We start from the raw sequence: 13,877 nt of genomic DNA, 5'->3' as shown, positions 1-13,877 counted from the left end.
GAGACGGAGTCTTGCTCTGTCGCCCAGGCTGGAGTGCTGTGGCCGGATCTCGGCTCACTGCAAGCTCCGCCTCCCGGGTTCCCGCCATTCTCCTGCCTCAGCCTCCCGAGTAGCTGGGGCTACAGGCGCCCGCCACGTCGCCCGGCTAGTTTTTTGTATTTTTTAGTAGAGACGGGGTTTCACCGTGTTAGCCAGGATGGTCTCGATCTCCTGACCTCGTGATCCGCCCGTCTCGGCCTCCCAAAGTGCTGGGATTACAGGCTTGAGCCACCGCGCCTGGCCAATTTCTGTTCTTTTACGTTTGCTGAGGAGTGCTTTATATCCAACTATGTTGTCAATCTTGGAATAGTGCCATGTGGTGCTGAGAAGAATGTATATTCTGATGATTTGGGGTGGAGAGTTCTGTGGATGTCTATTAGGTTCGCTTGGTGCAGAGCTGAGTTCAATTCCTGGATATCCTTATTAACTTTCTGTCTCGTTGATCTGTCTAATGTTGACAGTGTGGTGTTAAATTCTCCTGTTATTATTGTATGGGAGTCTAAGTCTCTTTGTAAGTCTCTAAGGACTTACTTTATGAATCTGGGTGCTCGTGTATTGGGTGCATATATATTTAGGATAGTTAGCTCTTCTTGTTGAATTGTTCCCTTTACCATTATGTAATGGCCTTCTTTGTCTCTTTTGATCTTTGTTGGTTTAAAGTCTGTTTTATCAGAAACTAAGATTGCAATCCCTGTCTTTTTTTGTTTTCCATTTGCTTGGTAGATCTTCCTCTATCCCTTTATTTTGAGCCTATGTGTGTCTCTGCACATAAGATGGGTCTCCTGAATACAGCACAGTGATGGGTCTTGACTCTTTATCCAATTTGCCAGTCTGTGTCTTTTAATTGGAGCATTTAGCCCATTTACATTTAAGGTTAATATTGTTATATGCAAATTTGATCCTGTCATTATGATGTTAGCTGGTTCTTTTACTCATTAGTTGATGCAGTTCTTCCTAATATCGATGGTCTTTACAATTTGGCATGTTTTTGCAGTGGCTGGTACCGGTTGTTCCTTTCCATGTTTAGTGCCTTCTTCGGGAGCTCTTATACGGCGGGCCTAGTGGTGACAAAATCTCTCAGCATTTGCTTGTCTGTAAAAGATTTTATTTCCCCTTCATTTATGAAGCTTAGTTTGGCTGGATATGAAATTCTGGGTTAAAAATTCTTTTCTTTAAGAATGTTGAATATTGGTCCCCAGTCTCTTCTGGCTTGTAGAGTTTCTGCCAAGAGATCCACTGTTAATTTGATGGGCTTCCCTTTGTAGGTAACCCAACCTTTCTCTTTGCTGCCCTTAACATTTTTTCCTTCATTTCAACTTTGGTGAATCTGACAATTATGAGTCTTGTAGTCGCTCTTCTCAAAGAGTATCTTTGTGGCGTTCTCTGTATTTCTTGAATTTGAATGTTGGCCTGCCTTGCTAGATTGGGGAAGTTCTCTTGGATAATATCCTGCAGAGTGTTTTCCAACTTGATTCCATTCTCCCCGTTACTTTCAGGTACACCAATCGGACATAGATTTGGTCTTTTCACATAGTCCCATATTTCCTGGTGGCTTTGTTCATTTCTTTTTACTCTTTTTTCTCTAGACTTCTCTTCTCACTTCATTTCATTCATTTGATCTTCAATCACTGATACCCTTTCTTCCAGTTGATCGAATTGGCTACTGAAGCTTGTGCATTCGTCCCGTGGTTCTCGTGCCATGATTTTCAGCTCCATCAGGTCATTTAAGGACTTCTCTACACTGGTTATTCTGGTTAGCCACTCATCTAAACTTTTTTCAAGGTTTTTAGCTGCTTTGTGATAGGTTCAGACTTCCTCCTTTAGCTCCGAGAAGTTTGATCGTCTGAAGCCTTCTTCTCTCAACTCATCAAAGTCATTCTCCATCCAACTTTTTCCATTGCTGGTGAGGAGCTACATTCTTTTAGAGGAGGAGAGGTGCTCTGATTTTTAGAATTTTTGACTTTTCTGCTTGTTTTTTCCCCATCTTTGTGGTTTTATCTACCTTTGGTCTTTTATGATGGTGACGTACAGATGGCGTTTCAGTGTGGATGTCCTTTCTGTTTGTTAGTTTTCTTTCTAACAGTCAGGACCCTCAGCTGCAGGTTTGTTGGAGTTTGCTGGAGGTCCACTCCAAACCCTGTTTGCCTGGGTATCAGCAGTGGAGGCTGCAGAACAGCGAATATTGCTGAATAGAAAATGTTGCTGCCTGATCGTTCCTCTGGAAACTTCATCTCAGAAGGGTACTCATCCGTGTGGGGTGTCAGTCTGCCCCTACTGGGGCTGCCTCCCAGTTAGGCTACTCAGGGGTCAGGGCCCTACTTGAGGAGGCAGTCTGTCCATTCTCAGATCTCAAGCTCTGTGCTGGGAGAACCACTACTCTCTTCAAAACTGTCAGACAAGAATATTTAAGTCTGCAGAGGTTTCTGCTGCCTTTTGTTCGGCTATGGCCTGCCCCCAGCGGTGGAGTCTATGGAGACAGGCAGGCCTGCTTAAGCTGCAGTGGGCTCCACCCAGTTTGAGCTTCCTGGCCACTTTGTTTACCTACTCAAGCCTCAGCAATGGTGAGTGCCCCTCCCTAGCCTCGCTGCCACCTTGCAGTTCGAACTCAGACTGCTGTGCTAGCAATGAGCAAGGCTCTGTGGGTGTGGGACTCTCTGAGCCAGGTGTGGGATATAATCTCCTGGTGTGCCATTTGCTAAGACCATTGGAAAAGCGCAGTATTAGGGTGGAAGTGACCTGATTTTCCAAGTGCCGTCTGTCACAGCTTCACTTGGCTAGGAAAGGGAATTCCTTGACCCCTTGTGCTTCCTGGGTGAGGCGATGCCTTGCCCTGCTTTGTCTTACACTCGGTGGGCTGTACCCATTGTCCTGCACCCACTGTCCAACAAGCCCCAGTGAGATGAACCCGGTAGCTCCGTTGGAAATGCAGAAATCACCCATCTTCTGTGTCGCTCACGCTGGGAGCTGTAGACTGGAGCTCTTCCTATTTGGCCATCTTGGAGCTGCCCCACATTTATATTAAAGGTTGAATCAAGGGTCACATAGAACAATAAGTGTTCTAGGAAGCCACAATTTGTGTACCTCTTAGATTACCTTATAGGGCTTTGCATGCAGATTTCAGCAGATGAATGTAGTCTCCACTATTTATCTGGCAGTGTCCTGAGTACATTGATGAATGACAGAAAAAATTTCTGTCTCTTCATGGAACTTACATTCCAGTGCCTCTCTCTGTCATCATGTTTATTGTAAGTTGAAATTCTCTTCTCTTCCTTAAAGTTGAAGTTCTTCTCTTTTCTAAAGCTCCAGATATTCTCTGATATCATGATATACTAATGCTAAATAATTTTTGTAATACACTGTATAATATACAAAAAGGGAAAATGGAAATTATTCAGCACAGAGTTATAGAAATATGAATCAGTTAACATGGTATATTTGGAAACTTTAAACTCCTTAGTATATCTAGATTGCATCATAGTCTTGGTCTGGTGGCAAGAAATGAATTTGAAGTCATAGAAGACCTTGACTGTTTCTCAAAAGACTTTGGAGACAAAAATAATTTGAGCCCTTTTATAAAAAAAAAAATACTTTATATTCTTTTTCTATTCTAAAATGACTAGTTGCTAGTACAATCTGCAGGAGAGTGCTTTGTCTCCACTCCGAGAGGGCCAGTCTCCAACCCAGCCTATGACATGTAGCTGCTACCATGTCAGGCACTTCCCCAAATCTTGCTGCATCCAAGATGGTGCTCTCCAGCCCCCACCCAGAATACGCAGCCAGGTGCTGGAACTCTTGGGATTTGCCCTCCACTCAGTTCAAACTTCTCTCATGGCCAATACAACAATGAAGTTGTGTTACTTTGGTCAAGGCAATAGTCTTCCTGATACTCAGTTTGGTTATCCCCGAAGAGAAAATAAGAAATATATGTGGATTATTTCTGCTCAGTGGGTCCTGGTGGATCTCCACTGCTCCATTCCCTCTGCTTGGTGAGGACAGGTGGCTCTGCCATAGCTCTGTTGCCTGGTGACCTGCAGGTACTGGAAGATCCATAAGGAGGATTCCAGGAAATGGAGTTTAATCAAATTATATTAAAATACTGACCAATAGACTGGACCATCAAGAAGACTGGCACACTTTAAGCAGGTCTTCATAAGGAAGTCATTGAGAGCTAACGAGAGAGGATGCAGACCCTGGGTCAAAGAAGGAGGAAACAGGATCCTATATGGGGTTGCTGAGTATAGGGACTCATTCCCAGCCCCCAGTGTCTCCTGGGGAAAGACTGAGTTGAATAGGGGAGGAATGGCCCACTCTTACTACAGACTTCTGAAATCCTAGCTGCAGGAGACCCCACAACCCCCATGGACATTTGAGCAGGCAGGAAAAGCTGCTTGGAGAAGTGGCAGGAGCAGGACTCTAGCCATGTGGAGCCCAGAGAGTTTGATGTGGGAATGGCTGCAGTGTAGCACAGCTATGTATGCCCATCTCCCAAGACCTGCCATGCTCCTCCAGGTGGTTTTGGCTTTTGTTAACCAGTGGACCTGGACAGAACAGGACTGTCTTCCCGTGTGGGATAGGGCCAGTCTGATCTGAGTGCCCTGCTGTCTGCCAGACTCTTCCAGGGTCCCTTTCTGGCTGTGTGGCCTTGGATGCCCAACCAGGCCACATCCCAGTAGCTGCTGTCATTGCCCTATAACTAGCGGACCCTGATTTACCATCAGAGAGATCTAGCAGACAGGCCCCACCACCACACACCCACTCACAGCCTCCAGCACCACTTTGCTCACATTAACTCACCCATGGCCTCCCCCTACCACTTTGCTGGCATTCACATGCCTGGACTTTGCTGCCTTACTGCCAGTGGCATGTACATGTGCACAAACCCTGATGTGTTGCTGCCGATGGTGGAAGTGTATGTATAGATCCTGCCATGGCACTGCCTGGCTGCTGCTGGCACATGCACATAAGCATTGACCCCTTGCTGCCAAGGCTCAGTGAAGTACTTTGCTGGCATTCCCCACAAGAGTGTGGTTGCCAATTGATCAGGAATACCTCAGCCTCTCCAGTGCAGCAACTGCTTAACCTTGAGAGACAAGAGAACAAAGCTGTGGGCCTCGGCCCAGCCCCCTAGCATGCAGCCCAGGAGTTACAGCATGCAGCCCGGGAGTACTGAGCTGAGTCTAGGCCCCCCGATATCATCGAGAAATGAAGCCAGTAGACTGAAACTAAAATCAAACCCTAATGGCATAAAATAATATAAAAGCAAAGATCCCTTTCCAAAGGACAATAACTTCAAAGATTAAAGAAACATCAACTTACACAGATGAGAAAGAACCAAGGCAAGAACTCTGGCAACTCAAAAAGTCAGTGTCTTCTTTCCTCCAAACAAGTGTATTAGCACCCCAGTAATGCTTATTAACCAGGCTGAAGTGGCTGAAATGATAGACTTAGAATTCAGAATTTGGATGGCAGCAAAGGTCATCGAGATTCAAGAGAAAGTTGAAACCCAATCCAACGAATTTAAGGAATCCAATAAAATGATATCAAGAGGTGAAAGATGAAATAGCCATTTTAGGAAAGAACCTAACTAAGCTGATATAACTGAAAAACTCACTACAAGAATTTCATAATACAACTGGAAGTATTAACAGCAGAACAGGCCAAGCATCTCAGAACTTGAAGATAGGTTCTTTGAATCAACTCTGTCAGAGAAAAATGAAGAAAGAAAAGTAAGAATGAACAAAATCTACAGAAAATATGATATTATGTATAGAGACTGATTAAACTTATAACTCATTGTCATCCCTGAAAGAGAGGGAAAGAAAACAAGTAACTTTGAAAATATGTTTGAGGATATTGTCCTTGGAAACTTCCCCAACCTCACTGGAGATGTCAACATTCAAATTGAGGGAATTCAGAGAACACCAGCATGATACTTATAAGATGACCATCCCCAACACACATAGTTATCAGCTTCTCCAAGGTCAATGTAAAAGAATAAACATTAAAGACAGCTAGAGAGAAGGGGTAGGTCACCAACAAAGGGAACCTCTTCAGGCTAACAGTGGACCTTTCAGCAGAAACTTTACAAGCCAGAAGGGAATGGGGGCCCATATTCAGCATTCTTAAAGAAAATAAATTCCAACCAAGAATTTCATATCCAGTCAAACTAAGCTTAATAAGTGAAGGAGAAATAAAATCCTTTTCAGACAAGCAAATGCTAAGGGAATTTGTTACTACCAGACCTGCCTAACAAGAGGTCCTTAAGGGAATGCTAAACATGGAAACAAAAGACCATTACTGGCCACCACAAAAACACTATATGTACATAGACTATTGACACTTTAAAGCAACTACATAATCAAGTCTGCATAAACGCTAGCTAACAATGTGATGACAGGATAAAATTTGAACATAGCAATATTAACCTTGAATGTAAATAAGCTTAACACTCCACTTAAAAGGCATGGAGTGGAGTGGAGTGGAAAGTTGTATAAAGAAGAAACACCCAACTGTATGTTGTCTTCAAGCGATCCATTTCACATGCAATGATGCCCATAGGCTCAAAGTAAAGGATGGAGAAAAATCTACCAAGCAAATGGAAAACAAAAAAGCAGAGGTTGCTATTTTAATTTCAGGCAAAAGAGACTTTAAACCTTTTGAAAACAACAGTGATAATAAAAGACAAAGAGGGAGTCTTAGAGACCTACAAAGAGATTTAGATAACCACACAATAATAATGGGAGACTTCAACACGCCATCGACAGTATTAATACTAAGACAGTATTAACATAAATACCAAGACAGTATTAATACAAATATCAAGTATTAATCATACTAAGAATCATTGAGGCAGAAAACTAACAAAGATATTTGGGACCTAAACTTGACATTTGATGAAATGGACTTAAGAGACATCTATAGAACACTCCACCAAACAACAACAGAATATACATTCTTCTTATCTACATATGGCACATACTCTAAAATTAACTACATAGTAAACCACAAAGCAATACTCAACAAATTAAAAAAAAAAACATACCAATGACACTCTTGCACTGCAGGGCAATAAAAATAGAAATTAATACTAAGAAAGTCTCTCAAAACCATACAATTACATGGACGTTAAACAACCTGCTCCTGAATACCTCTAGGTAAACAATGAAATTAAGGCAGAAATCAAGAAATTATTTAAAAATAATGAAAACAAATTTACAACCTACCAGAATCTCTGGGACACAGCTAAAACAATTTCAAGAGGAAAGTTTATAGTGCTAAATATCAATCATTAGACACAATAGGGTTATAACCAACAATACTTTTAGGAGCTCACAAGAAATTTTAATCTTTTATAAAGCCAGAAGAAAAAGTAAGCTTTTAGGCTGAAATAATTATTTTAATACATTCATTTTTATATCAAGATAGTCACAAAACATTATTTTGTCACAATAAAGATGTATATTTATATTTTCACAGAGAAAGACACTCACAAAGGTAAAAGTACCAAGGGCCCACAAAAGCAATCATGCTGCCATTCTTTGGTATTATGACAGATTCCGTAATTGTTAGCACTAAGGCCATTTACAACCACCTTTTCCCTCATTTCCTCCACTAGAAAGATTGGAAAACTAGAATATTCATCTTCCCAGATTGCAGTTAAGAATGACATATATCCTGGCCGGGTGCGGTGGCTCATGCCTATAATCCCTGCACTTTGGGAGGCCAAGGTGGGTGGATCATCTGAGATCAGGAGTTTGAGACCAGCCTGACCAACATGGAGAAACCCAATCTCTACTAAAAATACAAAAAATTAGCTGGGCTTGGTGGTGCATGCCTGTAATCCCAGCTCCTCAGGAGGCTGAGGCAGGAGAATAGTTCGAACATAGGAGGTGGAGGTTGCAGTGAGCCAAGATCATGTCATTGCACTCCAACCTGGGCAACAAAAGCGAAAATCAGTCTAAAAACAAACAAACAAACAAACAGAATGGCCTATATCCAGTTCCAGCAAGACAGAAAAACATCTCACTAAGTAGTACCTCTGAAAAACCATCTTAAAAGTGATTACAATGTTTCCTTTGCTTAGGAAAATAGCTGACCCATGGAAAGCACACCATAAGTAATAGTAATAATAATAATAATAATAATAATAATAATAGCAATAATAATTTGTCCACAAAAAGATCATAACATAGAAAAAAATGATGACTGCTGATATTAACTTCCCATTTCCTACTTATTTCCTGATTTAAAAAGTATTGGCTAGAATGGAAACTATAATGGTCAGATAAATCTGGATAATAGCATGCCCTAGAAACTAGCAGAAAGTGCCAATGGTAACCTATCACATTGCAAGTCCCCAAGAGAATGGTTGGTCCCTCTCAGAGGCAGGTGTTTCATGGCAAGGACAAAAGCTATTAATTATAGGATATGTGGGCAGTGGTGAAACCCAGAGAACTGAATTATGTGATGGTTTACAGATTTTGCAAATTGTTGCGGTTCAGAATTTATGTGGGTGTTTGTGATATATGCTATCCAATCTTTCTCAATTTTGCATGGTAAGGGGGCCTGGCTACTGATGCTGTTAAAGTGGTTAGCGGTAGTGGAATATATCATCTAGCTCTAGTCCACAAAATCTAAAATTCCTTAAAATGTTTTTGATTGGTTGTGCAATGCCTATATGATTTCATCCTTTTCCAACTTCTCCACTTTCCAATCCTCTTTCTTCTTTATCTAGACTACACGTTTCACTTTACTCCAATATCCAAAAGCATTTGTGATTCCCATTACTTACATAATATTCTGACATCCTCAATGCAAATTCAAATATTTCCACAATTAAGTCCCAGTCTAATTCTATCTTTCGTTTTGCTTTTACATGTGTTTCCTCTGCAACTTCTGAAAGAACCATGAGTGCACCTACTTTGTCATGCTGTTTGAAATCTCCTTCTCAATATTTAATTTCCATTTATGTCTTACTGATTATTTTGGGTTCAATTCAAGTCACTCCACTCTTGAAATTTTCTCAGGCTACAGTTATTTTTTTTTCCTTTGAACTATTTTGGCTTTCCCCCTAATTTTATGATCTATAATCTCACCTAAGGAACTAATGCATATACTTCTTAACATAGTACAGTAAAGGAAAGAAAAAAAATAAATACCTTAAAATGTCATGAAATTTTGAATATGTATATTTTGAATCCCTTTAGCGAGAATATAAATTTTTTAAAAGGGGTTTAATTTTCTCATTTTTCTCGTGTACCTCACAGTGCACAATACTGCTGGATACATATTTGTTAGATAACAAATGAACACTCAAGGATAGTGGTTATTCACATGGTTTTCTGGGATCTCTTGAAAATACTTCCGAGGGATCTGAAAGTTAAAAATTGTTTTCATAATAATGCTGAAATATCAATGCCCTTCATACTTATCACAGTGTATTATTGTGGAGTTTTCCAGAGGCTGCATAACCAGAGATGTTGTAGCAGATTAAAAGTATAAGCAAACATGAGAATCTCTTTGTCTTCTTTCTATTAGCTAAACATTTAAGAGATTGATAAAAATGGAAAATACTACTTTCTCACTAAATTTTGGTTTTAAATAAAATATGTCATTAATAGTGAACAGGTAATTCTTTATTATGGTTATTTTAAAATGAGTCAGTACATAGTGTTTTTCAATTTAATCAATATAAATTATAGTAAATATTGGCAGATGTAATCCATATCCATGGAAGTTCTTCAGAGACTCTTGTCATTTCTTTTTGAAAAACTTTTGAAATCAACCTTTCTACATCCTTTCCTCCTTTGTATCCTCCCCCTACATACAAGTGAGAACATGCAATATTTGTCTTTCTGTGCTTGGTTTCTTATCACTAAACATAATAAGCTCAGGATTTAATTCTTTTTTATGGCTAAATAGTATTTCATTGTGTATGTACCACATTTTCTTTATCCATTCATCTATTGATGAACACTTAGGTTGATTCCATATCTTGGATATTATGAACAGTGCTGCAATAAATATGGGAGTGCACATATCTCTGCAATATTTTGATTTCTTTTCTTTTGGATATAAACCCAGAAGCAGAATAGCTGTATCATATGGCAGTTCTGTTTATAGTTTTTGAAGAATCTCCATACTTTTCTGCATAGTAACTGTACTAATTTACATCCCTTCCAACAGTGTATGAAGGTTCCCCTTTCTCCATATCCTGGCTAGCTTCTGTTATTTCCTTTCTTTTTGATAATAGTTATTCTGAATGGGGTGAGATGATATCTCACTGTGGTTTAGATTTGCATTTCTTTGATGATTGGTGATTTGGGACATTTTTTCATATACTTGCTGACCATTTGCTTGTCTTCTTTTGAGCAATGTCTATTCAGATTTGTTTTGCCCATTTTAAAATTAAATAATTACTTTTTTTGCTATTGAGTTGTTTGAGTTCCTGATATATTCTGATTATTAATCCATTTTCAGATGGATAGTTTGCAAATTTTATTTCCCATTGTGTGTGTTCTCTCTTCACTTTGTTTATTGTTTCCTTCTGCTATGCAGAAGCTTTTAGCTTGATGTAATCCCATTTGTCTATTTTTGCTTTGGTTGCCTGCACTTTTGAGGTCTTACACAAAATAATTCACTCAGACCAATGTCCACTAGCATTGTTTTCATCAAGTAGTTTCATAGTTTCAGATCTTAGATTTCAGTCTTTAATCCATTTTGATTTGATTTCTTTTGTATACGGTGAGAGATATCGGTGTCTAGTTTCATTCTTCGGAGTATGGTTATCTAGATTTCCCAACACCATTTATTAAAGCTACTGTCTTTTCCTTGATGCATGTTTGTGATGTCTTCATAAAAATTGAGTTGGGTGTCAATGCATGGATTTATATCTGGACCCTCTATTCGGTTCCATTGTTTCTGATTTTATGCCAGTCCGTGTTTCTGATTTTGTACCAGTAGCATGCTAATTTGGTTACTATAGCTTAGTAGTATATTTTAAAGTCAGGTAGTGTGATGTTCTTTTGTTCTTTTTGTTCAGGATTACTGCGGCTAACGGGGTCTTTTGTAGTTTCATATAAACTTTAGAACTGTTTTATCTATTTCTGTGCAGAGTGTCATTGGTATTTTGATAAAGATTGCATAGAATCTGCAATTGTTTTGGGTAGAATTGTTATTTTAGCAATATTACTTTTTCCAATTCATAAGCTTGACGTATCTTTCCATTTTTTGTGTTTTTTTTTCAATTTCTTTTATCAGTGTTCTATAGTTTTCCAAAAGGAAAACTTATTTATAAAATAAATCTTTCATCTTCAGTTAAACTGATTCCTGGGTATTATATATTTTCGTATCTATTGCAATTAAGATTGCTTGCTTTATTTCTTTTACAGATTGTTTGCTGTGGGTGTATATAAATGTTAGTGACTTCTGTTTGTTGACTTTTTATCCTGCAACTTTACTAAATTTGTTGGTCAGTTCTAACAATTTTTTGGTGGAGTCTTCAGATTTTTCTAAATATAAGATCATGACATATGTATGCAAGACTAATTTGAATTCTTCTTTTTCTGACTTGGATGCCCCTCACCACTTTTTTGCCTAATTGTTCTGTCCCAAACTTCTGGTATTATGTTGAATAAAAGTGGTGAAAGTGGGGAGGCATTTTTGTCTTGTTTGAGATCTTAGAGAAAAGGTTTTCACATGATGCTGGATGTGGGTTTGTCATATATATGGTCTTTATTATTTTAAGATATATTTCTTCTATACTATGTGGGCAGTGTGTGTGTGTGTATATATATATATATACATACAGACAGACACATACATACACATACCTGTACACACTATATATCTGTATTATTTTAAGGTATTAGTTTGGTGCAAAAGTAATTGTGGTTTCTACTATTGAAGGTAATTAAAGGTAAGTAATTACAAAACTGCAATTACTTTTGCACAGAAGAATATATTCCTTCTAAGGTATATTCCTTGGTTGGGGGTTGTTAATCATAAAGCAGGGGGCTAAATTTTATCAAATGCTTTCTCAGCACCTACAGAATTGATCATATGGCTTTTGTTCTTTGTTCTTTTAATGTAATGTATCATATTTATTGATTTGCCTTTGTTGAAACATCATTGCATTCCTGGGATGAATCCTATTTGATCATAGTGAAAGATCTTTTTAATGTATTTCTGAATTCAGTTAGCTAGTAGTTTATTGAGGATTTTTGCATCTGTGTTCATCAGTGATACTGGCCTGTACTTCGGTATTTTTTTTTTTTTTTTTTTTTTTTTTTTTTAGGGTTTGAGTAGAATAGATATTAGTTCTTCTTTAAACATTTGGTAGAATTCAACAGTGAAGACATCAAGTCCTGGGGTTTTCTTTTTGATGGAAGACTTTTTTTTTTATGGCTTCAGTTTATTGATTTGTTGATTTTCTATTTCTTCATGGTTTAGTTTTGGTAGTTTATATGTATCCAGGAATATATTCACTTCTTCCAGGTTTTTCAATTTTTTGGTATACTGTTTTTCATAATAGTTTCTAATAATTCTTTGTATTTCTGTAATCTCAGTTGTTATGTTCCCTTTTCATTTCTAATTTTTTTTTCTGGGTCTTCTCTCTTTTATTCTTAGTTGAGCTAAAAGTTTGTCTATTTTTTTTCAAAATCTATTTGTTTCATCGATCTTCTCTTTCTTTGATCTTTTTGTTTTATTGATTTTGTTTATTTTTTAGTCACAATGTTATTTATTTCTGTCCTGATCTTTATTATTTCTTTTCTCCTTCTAGTTTTATGTTTGCTTTGTTCTTGCTTTTCTAGTCCTTTGAGGTGCATCATTAGTTTATTTGAGGTTTTTCAATTTCTTTTTGATACAGGCATTTATTGTTACAAACTTTGCTCTTAATACTGCTTCTGCTGTATCCCATAGATTTTGAAATGTAATTCCATTTTTATTTGTTTCAAAAGAGTTTAATATTTTCATCTTAGTTTATTCATTGACGATACTGACTGTTTAGGAGCATGTCAATATCCATGTGTTTATGTACTTTCGGAGCTTCCTCTTTTTATTGATTTCTAGTATTATTCCATTGTGGTCAGAAAGACACTTGATTTTGTTTCTAACTTTTTCAATTTGTTGAAACTGGTTTTGTGGCCTAAAATAGCATCTATTCTGGAGAATATCCCATGTGCTGATGAAAGGAATGTATATTCAGCAGCAGTTGGATCAACTTTTCTGTAAATGTCAGTTAGATCTTTCTATTTTAGTGTAATTTAATGTCAATGATTTTTTGGATTTTCTTTCTAGATGATCTGTTCATTACTCAGAGTGTGGTTTTAAAGTTTCCTACTAGTATATTATCATATTGTAGTCTATCTATCCCTTTCGATCTATTAATGTTTGCTTTATATACTTGGGTACTCTGCTGTTGGGTGCATAGATGTTTACAATTGTTATTTTTCATTCTGTATTGAGTCTTTTATCTTTATAATACCTTCTTTGTCTCTTTTTACAGTCTTTGACTGGTCATCTATTTTATCTCATGTAAGTATAGCAACTGCTGCTCTTTTTGGTTTCCATTCACATGAAATATCTTTTTTTTCTGACACTTTCAATCTAGGTGTGATTTTATAGGTGAATGTTCTTACAGGCAGAATTTACTTGGATCTTGCATTTTTATTCATTTAGTCACTCTTTATTTTTAATTGGAAAATTTAGTCTATTTGCATTCAGCATTATTATTGATAAGTAAGGCCTTACTACTGCCATTTTGTTGCTTGTTTTCTGGTTGTGTTGTAGCTCTTCTCTCTCTTTCTTCCTGTCATCTTTTGTAGTTAAGTGATTTT

This window comes from Rhinopithecus bieti, unplaced genomic scaffold, assembly GCF_001698545.2.
Source record: "Rhinopithecus bieti isolate Rb0 unplaced genomic scaffold, ASM169854v2 scaffold_30764, whole genome shotgun sequence".
NCBI classification, from domain to species: Eukaryota; Metazoa; Chordata; class Mammalia; order Primates; family Cercopithecidae; genus Rhinopithecus; species Rhinopithecus bieti.
This window is presented reverse-complemented; position numbering follows the sequence as displayed.